Source organism: Podarcis bocagei, assembly GCF_964188305.1.
Source record: "Podarcis bocagei genome assembly, chromosome: 7".
In the NCBI taxonomy this organism is placed as follows: Eukaryota; Metazoa; Chordata; class Lepidosauria; order Squamata; family Lacertidae; genus Podarcis; species Podarcis bocagei.
In genome coordinates this window covers 35,832,851-35,846,791 of record NC_138132.1, presented here as the reverse complement: position 1 = coordinate 35,846,791, position 13,941 = coordinate 35,832,851, and the positions used below count along the sequence as shown (strand labels likewise).

The 13,941-nt window shown below is 42.2% G+C and overlaps 1 long non-coding RNA gene across 2 annotated transcripts in view; it reads left to right on the top strand.

Annotated features, from left to right (window-relative positions):
- LOC308592356 overlaps positions 1 to 13,941 on the top strand; it is a 63,692-nt gene that overhangs the window by 11,646 nt on the left and 38,105 nt on the right. Inside the window, exon 2 of one of the 2 annotated variants that reach the window (XR_014010483.1) lies at positions 8,363 to 8,445. The exons of the other annotated variant lie outside the window; for it this stretch is intronic. This is a non-coding gene — a long non-coding RNA (uncharacterized lncRNA). The remainder of the gene's footprint in view (positions 1 to 8,362; positions 8,446 to 13,941) is intronic. 2 annotated transcript variants of the gene reach the window in all.

Sequence of the window (13,941 nt, the reverse complement as noted above, 5' to 3'; positions counted from 1 at the left end):
GGGGACTGACCCCAGGAAATGGGGACGTCTGGTAACCTTAGTTATCACATCACAGCTTCTCTTCTCTATGCTAAACATACCCATCTCCCTCAACCATTCCTCATATGGCTTGGTTTCCAGGCCCTTGATCATCTTGGTCACCCTACTCTGCACACCTTCTCGCTGGTCTATATCCTTCTTAAACGGTGGTGCCCAGAACTGGATACTGGACTGCAGTTGAGGTCTGCTCAAGGCAGAATAGAGTGTACTTTTACTTCCCTTTCTGAACACTATACTTCCATTAATGCAGCATAGAATTGCATTAGCTTTATTTGCAACTACATTGCATAGAATCATAGAATCATAGAATCATAGAGTTGGAAGAGACCACAAGGGCCATCGAGTCCAACCCCCTGCCAAGCAGGAAACACCATCAGAGCACTCCTGACATATGGTTGTCAAGCCTCTGCTTAAAGACCTCCAAAGTAGGAGACTCCACCACACTCCTTGGCAGCAAATTCCACTGTCGAACAGCTCTTACTGTCAGGAAGTTCTTCCTAATGTTTAGGTGGAATCTTCTTTCTTGTAGTTTGGATCCATTGTTCCGTGTCCGCTTCTCTGGAGCAGCAGAAAACAACCTTTCTCCTTCCTCTATGTGACATCCTTTTATATATTTGAACATGGCTATCATATCACCCCTTAACCTCCTCTTCTCCAGGCTAAACATGCCCAGCTCCCTTAGCCGTTCCTCATAAGGCATCGTTTCCAGACCTTTGACCATTTTGGTTGCCCTCCTCTGGACACGTTCCAGTTTGTCAGTGTCCTTCTTGAACTGTGGTGCCCAGAACTGGACACAGTACTCCAGGTGAGGTCTGACCAGAGAAGAATACAGTGGCACTATTACTTCCCTTGATCTAGATGCTATACTCCTATTGATGCAGCCCAGAATTGCATTGGCTTTTTTAGCTGCCGCGTCACACTGTTGGCTCATGTCAAGTTTGTGGTCAACCAAGACTCCTAGATCCTTTTCACATGTACTGCTCTCAAGCCAGGTGTCACCCATCTTGTATTTGTGCCTCTCATTTTTTTTGCCCAAGTGCAATACTTTACATTTCTCCCTGTTAAAATTCATCTTGTTTGTTTTTGCCCAGTTCTCTAATCTGTCAAGGTCGTTTTGAAGTGTGATCCTGTCCTCTGGGGTGTTAGCCACCCCTCCCAGTTTGGTGTCATCTGCAAATTTGATCAGGATGCCCTTGAGTCCATCATCCAAGTCGTTGATAAAGATGTTGAATAAGACCGGGCCCAAGACAGAAGCCTGTGGCACCCCACTAGTCACTCTTCTCCAGGATGAAGAGGAACCATTGATGAGCACCCTTTGGGTTCGGTCAGTCAGCCAGTTACAAATCCACTGAGTGGTAGCATAGTCAAGACCGCATTTTACCAGCTTCTTTACAAGAATATCATGGGGCACCTTGTCAAATGCCTTGCTGAAATCAAGGTAGGCTTGATTCTGAGCAGGGCAGCTGGTGCCAGTGAGTAGCATTAAAGAAACTTTTAAGCATGCTGCTTGTTCAAATGAAACCATAGTCTTGTTTTTAGCTATGGTGTGGTATGGTGTTCAAACTTGGCCAAAGAGAGCTTTAAAAAAATGTTAAATGTTTTTTTTAAAAAAATGATGCCGTGCTTCTGTTTCTAAATGTATTTATTGCCTTTGAAGAAAAGGGCTAAATATTCAAAAAAAAAAAAAAGTTTACTCTCCTTTCTAAAGTCATTGGCACCATTTCTTCTGTGCAAATGCTTTTGCTCCCCCTTATGGCTGAGAAGGCCAAAAGTTTTCCATCTGGCTCAGAGCTTGTTCATATCCAGCCGAGGTGGCAGGAACTTGTCAACAGCGATAAATCCTAACGTAACCTTAATGGCTAAGCAGTTTAAACTTGAAATTGCATAATTCGATGAAAAGGATCAAGCCAACTAACCTCATTTCCTCAGACCTACAATCGGGTCGAACACAGAAAATTAATTAGGAAGCAATTCCAATACTTGTAAAATAATTAACGGAGCCCCCAAGTCGAGCAGGCCAGAACCCACATGCATGGCTCGGCGTTTTTGTTTGTTGTCAAGCCTGCCTATAATTAAGTTGTACAATGCCAAACTGGGATTATACCTAGCTCCTCTCCCCCTCCCTCAAATTAAGCAGCTCTTTCAAAGCCCAGCGATAGATACAGCTAATTCATTTAAATTCTCATTTCAAGAGAGACATTTCATTTCAAGTTTGGTGCCTAATTACTTGGCCTAAACCCAACTCCTCTGCCATTTTCAAATAAAGAGATGCTTTCAAACCTCTACAACCCTTTAATTTTCTTTTCCTTTAAATGCTAATAAAGACACAAACCATCAAGAAAGTCCCAGGTTGAATTTAAAACAAAAAACCAGTACCACTTTTGACAGCCTATCTCTATAGTTCAGTGGAGATTTGTTTGCATACCCATATAACTAAGGATCTGGATTTGTTCTGCAACCCTTCGTAATTCCCAACATCATCATCTTTTGTTGGAACTTCATTGAGAAAAGTAGTGATTTGGGTATAAGATGAATACTTTCCCTGATTTTGGGCAGTCCTGGGCTTTATCCTCCATGAATGGAACCCAGAGAGGATACACACAACCAAGGAAGCTACCTGAAGCAGAAAACCCATTTCAGCTTCTATTTCAGCACAGTTTAGCCATGGAGAGGTATCAATTGTGCTCAATCCAGCTGCCCAGGTAGCCCACCACCAGGATGCCTTTGTGATGAGCAGGGACACTAATGCCAATGATGTTCTCCTTGGCACCTTCTTGGTGACAAATGCCCAATACCCAGAGCCACTTGTGTGCCTAAGCCACCCCAGTAGATCTGCAGCGTTTCCTTCATCAATCACAGTATTACTTTTAAAAACATTCGGATTAACTAAATCAGATTGCACACGGTGAATATTGTATTTAGTTGTAATACACCCAATTGCAAGTTCAAGTGCAGGATACGCAACATTTATGTCTCATCCAGAAATGAAAAATGATCCTAGAGGTTTCATTGCTTGATTAATTGATTGATGCACTAAAACTGATGTGAGTGACTAAGATGCCTTTCATCATGTGACAGCCATAAGAACATCAGAAGAACCTGCTGGTGGGTCAAGCCAGTGGGCCAACGAGTTCAGCATCCTGTTCTCTCAGTGCCCAACCAGGTTCCTGTGGGAAACCTGCAAGCGGGATTTGAGCACAAGAGCTTTGAAAAACTGGTATTATCAATGAAATAATAGCTGGTGGATTGTTTTGGAGTGCCATTTTAAAGGAACAAGAAGAACATACGTTTAGAGAAGATTGGGAAATGTTTACTGAATACATAGGGAGAATTGTGTACACTTGAAAATGTTGTCAGCATTAAGATAAATTCAACAGTGTAAATAAGTTTTGATGGCTGTAATAATGGAACATTGAATGGTTTAGCTTATGTAAAATATGCAAGGATTTATGATATGGAAAATGAACCATGGAAAGTGAAGAAAGGAAGTCATTGATATTTTAAGGGTGTTTAAATGAGTATTCTGAATTGTAAAACAGAAAATTTAATAAAAATTATATATAAAAAGACAAAATAAAGGAATTTGTTCACGATTAGTAGAAATGATTGCTTTGTTGAAATCCATAGGGCACTTCATAATTTCAGTAGCTGTGGGGGTTGAGCTTATCTTGTAAGGGGGCTGGAGGCCTTTAAAGTGTGCTGCTTTCTTCCTATTAAACTTTTATTCAGTCTCCTGCACTCTCCCCAGCTGCCTGGGCTTCCTGAGCTGAACAAGCCCTAGCAGAGGACTCAATCATTTAATGTGTCAGCACAAACAATTTGGAACTCCCTGCATAATGATACGAGGCAGGCACCTCCACTGGTTGTTTTTTGTAGTTGTTGTTTTTGTGCCTCCTGAAGACATTCTTGTGGGGATGTTCAGGGTGGCAGAAGAGGATATATTGTTTATTAATATCTTTCCTAACCTGCGCTAGGAAGTTCCTTTACTTAGCAGAGTGCATTCCCCTTTACACAGCAGAAAACTAGTTGCAAACTCTTGTGAGTTTCTTAAGACAATACACAAGTCAATCTGGCTTGTCCAGATGGAAATGTGTTCTAACATTTTCCTGGTAAGACCCCTTGAATCCCTCCTAAAAGAATAAAGACACCAGAGTCTTATTCATAAGCAATAAAAAGAAAGTTTACTCATGACCAATGTAGAGCACAGTGTGATCCCTGAAAGCAGGCTTTAGGCTTAAAGTTACAAACATGTACAGACAGGTTTACCCCATAAGAGAGATGACCTGGGGGACTGCTTGGCTGGCAACCAGCAGTTCATTCCAGGAAGTTCGCAGGATGAAAGGAAGATGGAAAAGAGAGCATGGCAGCATACCTTGGCCTTTTACCAGGTCTGGAAAGATCACGCCCACCCACTAGTCACATTCAAGGAAGGATGATCCAGGCCAGGAGGAACAGGAAGTTTCGACTGGCTGGACCAAACATTCCCTTGCATGTCCACTCTAGCAAAGCAAGGAATGTTGTATTTGACTGCTCCCAGTGGATTACATACCACAATTCTCGTTTAGATAAGCCTACTCCAATGTTTAGAAAGTTTGTAGGAGTTTTCATTTGTTTTAGTCTGTTTTATTGCAGTTTAAATCTCCTGCATGTTTAAATTACAGCTGTAATATTATTATTTTTGCGATAATGTTATTGTTTTATCTTGTAAACTGCTCCGAGGTGTTTGCTTTTTTTACCTGCAAACAAGCAGTATATTACTTTTATTAACCAAATAAATAAATCTCATTACATCTGCCCCTGATTGATGCTTTTTATGCTCTGAACTGCCCAGAAGTCTATGGATGAAGGGTGGTATAAAAAATTTTTAAAAATAAAAAGTTAGGAAGGCTTAATAGTGAGCACCCAAAAGCAGCCTGTTTGCTGATTTTTTTCCTTTTACCCCTATGTAAAACAATCACCACCACCACCACCATCATAACTTTAAAAACCACTAACAATAGACAGTTGTCATGTGTATGGTAGGTTGCCTCTCCAGTTTCCCATGAATATTGTGTGTTTTTTAGGAAACATTGGGGCACAATGGAAAGCTGCAGAGCATAGACTGCTTAAGAGATGATTTGCAGAATTTCAGGAACACCCCTCGGCCACTTCAAAAGTAAAGTGAGCCCAGCAACAACAGCTGCACCACAGAGAGACTCCATTAATTTGACTGAATTTTTTCAGTGACTTTTCTTTTCTCACTAATGGATAGAGGATGGTAAAATAAACAAAAATAATAATGTGAAGGAGATATTTTTGGCATGGAACTAGCAGCCATTGATTTCTTTAAGGACCTCTTTGAATCTCAAGACCTCTTTGAATCTCAAATGTGACCCAGAATCTCATGCAGGGGAGGAGTTCTTTAAAGCCTTTGGTCCTACACGAGAAAACAAGAAATCAATTTATGGCAAAGATTACATTAAAAAATATATAATTAAGCCATGTTGTAGTGTTGGTTGTTGCAAAGTGCTGAGCTGCAAAGAGGAGAATAGATTGTTATTAATTTCCATTCATGAAGCTTAGCAGAATTTGCCAAAAGGCAATTAACAGTATTATAAATGCACTCATCAGTAAGACCACAGGATGTATATCAGATTGATGCCAATATAAACTTTACCTTCCAACAAAGTGGCTTAAAGACAGTAAACGTAATCTGATATTTAAAAATTACACTTTTTAAAAAACATGGGAATGGTGAAGAAAAAAAAAACACAATGTAAAAAAAAGGGGGCGGGGGGAGACAACTTATAGCCCTAATAGTTCAAGGATAGTTACAGATAGGTAGCCGTGTTGGTCTGCCATAGTCGGGGGAAAAAAAAAATCCTTCCAGTAGCACCTTAGAGACCAACTAAGTTTGTTATTGGTATGAGCTTTTGTGTGTATGCACACTTCTTCAGATATACTGAAGCAGAAGTCACCAGACCCTTATATATAGTGAGAGGGTGGGAGACTTCCGGGTTGGCGCGCTCTGGAAATGGCGGATTCCCTCCGAGCTGCGGAGGGAATCGGCTCAACTGAGGACGGGTCTTGCCGCGCCGGCGACGCGGGGACCCTCAAAAACTGCAGGCGCTGAAGCCTGCGGACTGAAGACTCGGTGGGCACCTTAAGCGCCCCCCCCGATTCACGAAGAGCCTTTTTAAAGGCTGCGGAGAGGATACGGAGGGTGGCGTGGTGCTGAGAGTCGATCGCTACCTCGGTTGAGCGAAGCCGCGAGCCATGACTGGAGAGCGCTGATTCCCTTCCTTGAAATTCGGAGTGAAAAGAATAACCCGTGAGTAAAACGGAATTGGACTTTATGAATATTATCCCGTGAATTTGAGACGACCGGGGGGTGTGCTAAAAGGAAGTCCGCACCCCCCCTTCTTGCAGACGATCTAAAGCAACGATATAAGAACTAAGCTGGAGTGCCTACCCTTTGTGGGGTGAGTAAAAGACATTAACTTCCAAGATTTGGCAAAAAGAAATTTTGAGCTGGAGAGTGGAGTGTTGGAAGCTTTCTTTCAGTTGTAAACAACCCCCCCCCCCGGGCCCGGGAGCGTCCTGCTTTTGAGCTTGTGGAAGAGGTGCGGAGTTTGACAGCTGTCAAAGCTGTCAAACGGACAGTTTAAGTGGAAAAATCATTATTAAAGTTCCCTCTGGATTAAAATGAGTTGCAATTGAGTTAAAATTGTTGGAAACAAAGTAATAACAATAAGTTGGAGGATTGTTGGAGAAAGATTACTAAGTAACCAGATTCCCTCTAGGGGGAATTCTGTGAAATTACAATGGCTGTGGACGGAAAGTTACTAGTGGAAATCGAAAGAATGTTTCATCTGGTGGGAGTCTTACAAGAGCAGAGTCTGGCTATGAATAAACAACTTATGACCTTGACTTCTGGAACAAGCAGCTCTGCTGAATGTATTGAGGACCTGGATGAGAAAGATTCCACAGCTGAATTGGAAATGATATCTAAAGAAGTGGAAGAGACTAAACAAGAAAAAGAGAAAGTAAAGTTGGAAAGTACCAACCAGGAGCTGACATCTGTGGAATATAAACAAGGAGACTTTTGGATTACATCTAACACAAATCTGCGAAAGATGCAAAAGATGAAGGAGGAGGCCCCGGGAGTTTATGCAACACAGGAATTTAAAATAAAGAAATATGATGGGGGCCTCCACTTTGACTTTGACTCTGAAGATGCAGACTTTGTGGAAATTTTCCAGCAGCTGTTTCCAAATGTTCTTGTGGGAAGAGAATATGGTTGGATGGTGACAGAACTTTTTCGAGATTCAACAACCGACATAAAGGATTACCAACAAGACCGGCGGAGAGGGACTGAAAGAGACTTGAAAGCCTCAGACGTGAGGAACCCAGGCTAAGAACTGATATTTCGGATATGTATTGGGAAGGGACGAAAACCGGGGATGGGAGGGAGGGAAGAATAGAATTGTAAAAACACTCAAGACCTTCGGGTTTAGTTAATATGACTTTTATTTAAGACAAATTGGGAAATCAATGGAAGAGAACTTGAGTCCAACTTAGAAAAAATTTACTTTTCTTTATAAAAGAGGTAATTTTAAGATGATTAAGAAGAGAAATACCAATTTGCTGACACAATTCTGGGAATGGGGATGCATGAAGGGGGTGGGGGGGGAAGTCAGGGAACAAGGTTAGGAAAGTAGGATTTTCTGAAATTATACATGTTTTTGTCTTTTGTCTTTTTTGTGTGTATTTGTCTCTATAAAAGGTGAAAAACCAATAAAAATTTCTATTAAAAAAAAATATATAGTGAGAGGGTGGGGAGGGGTATTACTCAGAAGGGTGGTGGGAATGGGTGATTGGCTGATAGGTGTGGTAAACCCGTTGACAACTGTTAATGACTGCAATTGGTCTTACAGGAAAAAGCAAGGGGTGAGATGGCTAAAAATAGCTTTATCACGTATAATGAGATAAGAACCCAATGTCTCTATTCAGACCAGGTTCAAGGATAGTATTTATTTAGGTGAATTACAGATGGCCCAATAAGTATGGAGCCAAGAAGGAGGTGAACTTTTACAGACATCTTCACTTAATGTATGATGGTATAGTTATTTCAATTTATGATGTCATTTGCTGGCATCCAACACTGGTCTTACTCAGAGTAGACCCATTAAGGCTAACAAACATGGCTAACTTAGGTTCGTTAATTTCAGCGAGTCTACTCTCAAATAAGACTAGCACTGACTACAACCCATCGTCATCTATCTCGTTTATTGTCTAATTGAAATTATAATTGTTATTTTACTGATTTATTTATTAATTTCAGTTATTAATTGCTTCCTCTAAGAACATCCTGAAATGATAATAGAACTATTATACCCTGCTCTGAGACCCACACGTGCAGAACAGGTAAGAAAGAGATGCACCTAATGAATAAACAGACATAAAATCCAATGCTGCAATTTCTTAGCTATTGGAACACTGTTTTGCATGCACATATTTAACCCTGAAGGGTTGGTTTGCAAGAAACAGAACATGGGGTAGCTGTGTGTTTCAGGCAGGCATCTTTGCCCCAGACTCCAGTAAATCCCCACCAGGGAGATCAGCCCCACCAGACCTCTTGATCTGTGTCAAATGCCTCCTGCTTCTCCGAGGTCCTGATTCTGCTCCTTTCCCTCACCTAGTCGGTCATGCTTCTTATGTCAGGCTTCCAAACTGATCTGGCTGCCTTCTGGAGTACGCCTAGGTGGCTGCGAAACCATCTGGTGCTGTTTAAGAAACAGTCTGAACGGCTGGGCTTGAAATTCATCACAGTTAGGTTGGAGCAGGTAAAGGGCAGCCAGAGACAGCAGAAGCCACAAGGAAGAACATGGCAAGGACAGGCAGCTCTCCAGAAGGGTGAACTGTCTGGTGGGGAGGAGATGAGAAGCTGGTCCATGCAAGGCAGCACATGATGCATTGGAGACTGGTGAGGGGGCAGTGTTCAGGGCATAGGAAGATGCTTTATACTTTGGTCCATCTAGCTCAGTATTGTATACACTGAAAGCAGCTCTCCAGCATTTCAGGCAAGAGTGTCTTCTAGTCCTCTCTGGAGATGCCAAGGATTTAATGTGGGACCTTCTGCATCCAAGGCAGATGCTCCACCACTGGGCTGCATTCCTTCCCCTCTGGTCAAAGGAAATACACCTCTGGGGGGAAATGAACAGTTAGGAGTGTGGGTGTATAATTCATAGAATGGTAGAGTTGGAAGGGACAACCAAGGGTAATCTAGTCCAAACCAGGGAATCACAGCTAAGGAAACCCCGAACTCAGCTACACAGCTGCAAATAAAACGTTTTAAATATGTTGTTAAGTGCAATATACAAATGTGACACTAGATGGCGAGAGTGAGCTATGCCAAATTCAATTTTTCATAACTTTTTTAAAAAAGCATTTTCACAGCGTTTTTTTATATGTGTGTGGATTCCACTCCTGACAGGTGTTTTTAACCTCTGTTTAAAAACCTCCAATGAAGGAAAGCCCACCACCTTCTGATGCAATCCATTCCACTGTCGAACAACGCTCATCACCAGAAAATTCTTCCTAATGTATAGTCAGAATCCCTTTCTTGTCTTTTGAATCCATTGGCATAGGTCCCCGTGGCATGTGCGAGTGATGTCAGCATGCCGCGGGGTGTACCAACATGACAAGCACACGCACACGCTGCTGTGACGTCTGCATGCCCTGGGCACCTACTGTCATGAGGGCAAGGTGGTACACCTGGCTTCTCGTCTCTCTCTTTCTTTTTGCTTCTGACATTTTGGTTGCCTTCACCCAGAATAAAGACATGAGCCACAACTGTTGGCTTAAACTGGGGTTGCTTCCGTACAGCCCCTCTTCTCAAGGTACAGAGCACTTGCTTTGCATGTCAAAGCTCCCAAGTTCATCTCCTGGAGGGCTGTTGCCAGTCAGTGTGTAGACATTATTTAAGACTGACTCGGCAGAAGACAACTTCCTTTGTCCTTGCACCTTTTAACAGGAAGTCAGCCCACATGGCAGCATTATTAAGGTGCTGCACTCCAGTGTTTTCAATGCCATCCTTCCACAATTTTCTGGTGTTATCATGATTACCATACCTGCAATGAAACTCAGTTGTAGCAACAGCTTGTTCACGGTGTACCATTAGGGCTTTCAAGAGGAAATGCTTCCTTTTAAGCAGAAAGCTTACTGCATAAAGCTTCAGGCACTTTCACTCTTGGTAATTTGGGCTGTGGGATTAGTGCAGAATTGCCCCTCACTTAGTCTGTTTTTGTCCCCTGCAGGGAAGAGGTACAAAATTACTCACTTATTTTGTTTTTTTTCCTCCTTCCTACCCATTCTAGCAATATTTTTGGCCCTGGGGAAGACAAAGGCTGACTAAATAAAGGGCAGTTAATGGGGAAATTAGTTCTGACTCCCACAGCCTCACCAAAAACTAAGTTTCAATATATATTTATTGTTCTAGCCAAAGCCATGACAAACCCACAACTACAGTACAGTGGTACCTTGGTTCTCAAACGCCTTGGTTCCCAAACAGTGAAAACCCGGAAGTAAGTGTTCCAGTTTTCAAACATTTTCAGAAGCCAAACGTCTGATGCAGCTGTTGGCTATTGCTTCCGGGGTGCCTGCACCAATCAGAAGCTGCTCCTTCGTTTTCAAGCATTTCGGAAGTCAAATGGACTTCCGGAACAGATTAAGTTTAAGAACCAAGGTACCACTGTATTTGGCGCTTTTGGTTTTGCTATTTATTTTACGTTTTTGTTTTTGAGGCTTTTTCGGTTAATTTGTTTTTATGACTGTGTGGAACCCAGTTCAGCTGACTGATTGATTGTGTGACTGCAGAAATGGATAAAAGTCCCCCCTTCAAAAATGACTATCATCAGAGCAAGTAAGAATTTATTTATTTTTTAATTTTCATCATCTACAATACTGTCTTATTTATTTTATAGTACAGTACAATGATTATTGCTTTCATCTTATGGATCAATGGTCTCGTTAGAGAGTAAAATTCATGTTAAATTGCCTTTTTAGGGGGTGTTTTTAAAAGTCTGGAACGGATTAATCCATTTTGCATTACCTTCTGTGGGAAAGTGTGCCTTGGTTTTGGAATGCTTTGGTTTTGGAATGGACTTCTGAAATGGATGAAGTTTGAGAACCAAGGTACCACTGTACCAATAAAATAATACAGATCATGCATCTAGAATATAAACCAAATTCCATGATGTTGGAGAGAGGCTACCAGAGACACCAACAAACTCAAATCCATCTTGATTTCAAATTAAACATCTGAATCACCACAACAATTGATTAGCAATTTACTCTAACTTGTTTTTTCTTGATTTTTTTATTTGTTTATTTATTTGCAATCAGTGCATAGTGGGCCACTCTGTGTGTTACAAAGCTATTAACTGTCACTCAAAAGAAACTGGACCATGTCTGCCAGGGGGACCTGTTTGCTTGTGTGAACATGGGTTTCAGAAAGCGATCTCTTGGATCTCTATATAAGGGGCAGGCTAACAGAAAATGAGCAACGTCTTCCACCTGAGGCTGACCACAAATACAGAGTCTGTCTGCATACAGGACCTTATTGTAGTGTCCATCTAAGACTGCTGTAGGCTTCACTTGGAAATGTGGCTTAATAAATGCATTTCTTAAGGAAGCTGGTGAGAGTTTGGTCAGATAACTAGCTCTAAAATGCTTTGTTTGCAAGATCTGCTGTAAAAAAACTATCATAAATGGGAAGTTACCAGTGCCCACAGACTTCAGGGGTAAAAAGTAGGATAGCAAGCTTGCCAAAAACAGTCTCTTCATCTAGGCAATTGCAAGATTAGCTGGCCACTTCGGCACCAGGATTAACATCACCAGAGAAGTTGCCCTATGCCAAAGGGGAAGTGGGTGGGTGGGTACCCTCACCTGGCTGGTAGTTAGAACAGTGATAGCCAGGGTTGTTGTGCGTGAGCTAAGCAGCAAGAAAGTAAACTGAGAAACTGGGTACAGATGCAGGCTTGATTTGTGCTTGAATCTAAGGCTGTGATGAAGGGAGAAGCAAATTCTGCTGTGGTGCTAATGCTGAGACCCCCTCCATCTTAGGTTCAGGCTTTATATATGTGTAAATAAACCACATATCCTAAAGTCACCACAGTCTCTGCTGACCTTCATTCCAAAGAAACTGATTCTGGAACCGCTAGAATCTCTCACAGGTTGGAGATTGGGTGGTGTGTAATAATATGAATTCAAAATCTAACCACCCATTCGCCCTCCTAGTTTATCCCTTTATTCCACCCTCCTTTCTGTTGTTCCTTTTAGTTTGTATTCTCCAGCTGCAATGTTATGCTTGTAAGTCCTATTGACCCCAATGGGTCTTGCTTCTGTATACACGGCAATAGGATTCCTCTGCCCGCCTCCCTTTTCTCTCCTCTTGTTCCTTCTCATTTCAAAGCAGGCAATTCTCTCCCCTTTATGTAAAATGCAACTTCCCCAGATGCAAGGCTCTGAGTAATTACCACCCCATCACTTTCCTTTTCGAAGCTCCTTGATTGCATATTGCTTATTCCAGTCTATTAATTTTCTTGTCTTGCTCCTTTTCATCCTGGCTTCTGTTCTTTCCATTCTCCTGTCTGTGCCTGTCCCCACTAATGATCTCCTGGCTAAATCACATACAGCCTCTTGCCCATTCTTCTTCTTTTCAATCCATCTTCTACCTTTGATATGATTGATTTCTCTTCCTCATTTGCCTTTCAGTGCCTGAAGAGTCCAGCAAGTTTAGTCAGTTAGCCAGAAACCAGTTAAAGCACCTTCTCCAACCAGAGCTACTCAAATGATTTCCCCTTCTCTAGCCAAATTCAAGATTGCAAAATAACAACAACAACAACAAACCCACACACCTGCCCTGACACACCTGCAAGGGCACATTAGGTCTAGAGGACCTTGTCTTGGGACAATAGTGGAGGGAAAGGCAGACAAATGGAGGGAGGTGGTGACATTTTTCTGAAGGTTTTTTTTCCTGGTGGTGGTCTATCTAAGTGTCTGAGGACAGGATTAGATGAGGTGGCTGAGGGGCAGGTAGATAATTTTTACATTTTTAGTTTTAATGAAGCATTGTGGCAAGATCAATCCATGGCCATAAATGAGAACCATTTATTGCTGCCCATTAAGAGCCAAACTAAACCAAAAGCTCAAGAGGAGAAGGTCGCTTGAAACACCGAGGAAGAATATTTGCATCATTATGTACCTAAATTGAATTATTCATTTATATTCTAGAGAGAGAGCCAGTGTGGCACAGTGGTGAGGGTGTCAGACTAGGACCCGGGAGACCAGGGTTGAAATCTCCACTCCACCATATGAAGCTTACTGGGCGTGACTTTGGGCCAGTCACTGCCTCTCAGTCTAACCTGCCTCGCAGGATTGTTGTGGGGATTGTAAATGAGGAGGCAGAGAAGAACCATGTGAGCCAGTGTCATGAATGAGACAGCTCCCAGTGAAGGTTTGCAGCCAACTGAAGAAAGCAGCCAGAAACAGAGAGAGTTAACTGTCATGCAGGATGAACATTGGCTATTGCCAACTCCCCTGCCCATTGGAATGCTGATTGATAAGGGAATGACTGAGAGCGGGTGGGAACCCAGTCAAAGCTCTCAGGAAGTTCCAACAGGCGGGGACAGAGAAGGAAGTAGTCTGTCCAAACGGGAAGAGATTGGAGCTAATCCAATCCCTCCTAAGAGTCAGCTAAGGGGACGGCTGTTAGACAGGAAGCAAAACAAGACATGTAAGCTACGCAAGTTCAATATATTCCACAAAACCTGGAAGGGATCTTCAGAAGGGTCATCTTGAGTAATGATGATGGTGGCTTTGTCAGAGCCGTCCAGAGCTATCTGTTTGTTTTTGCAATAA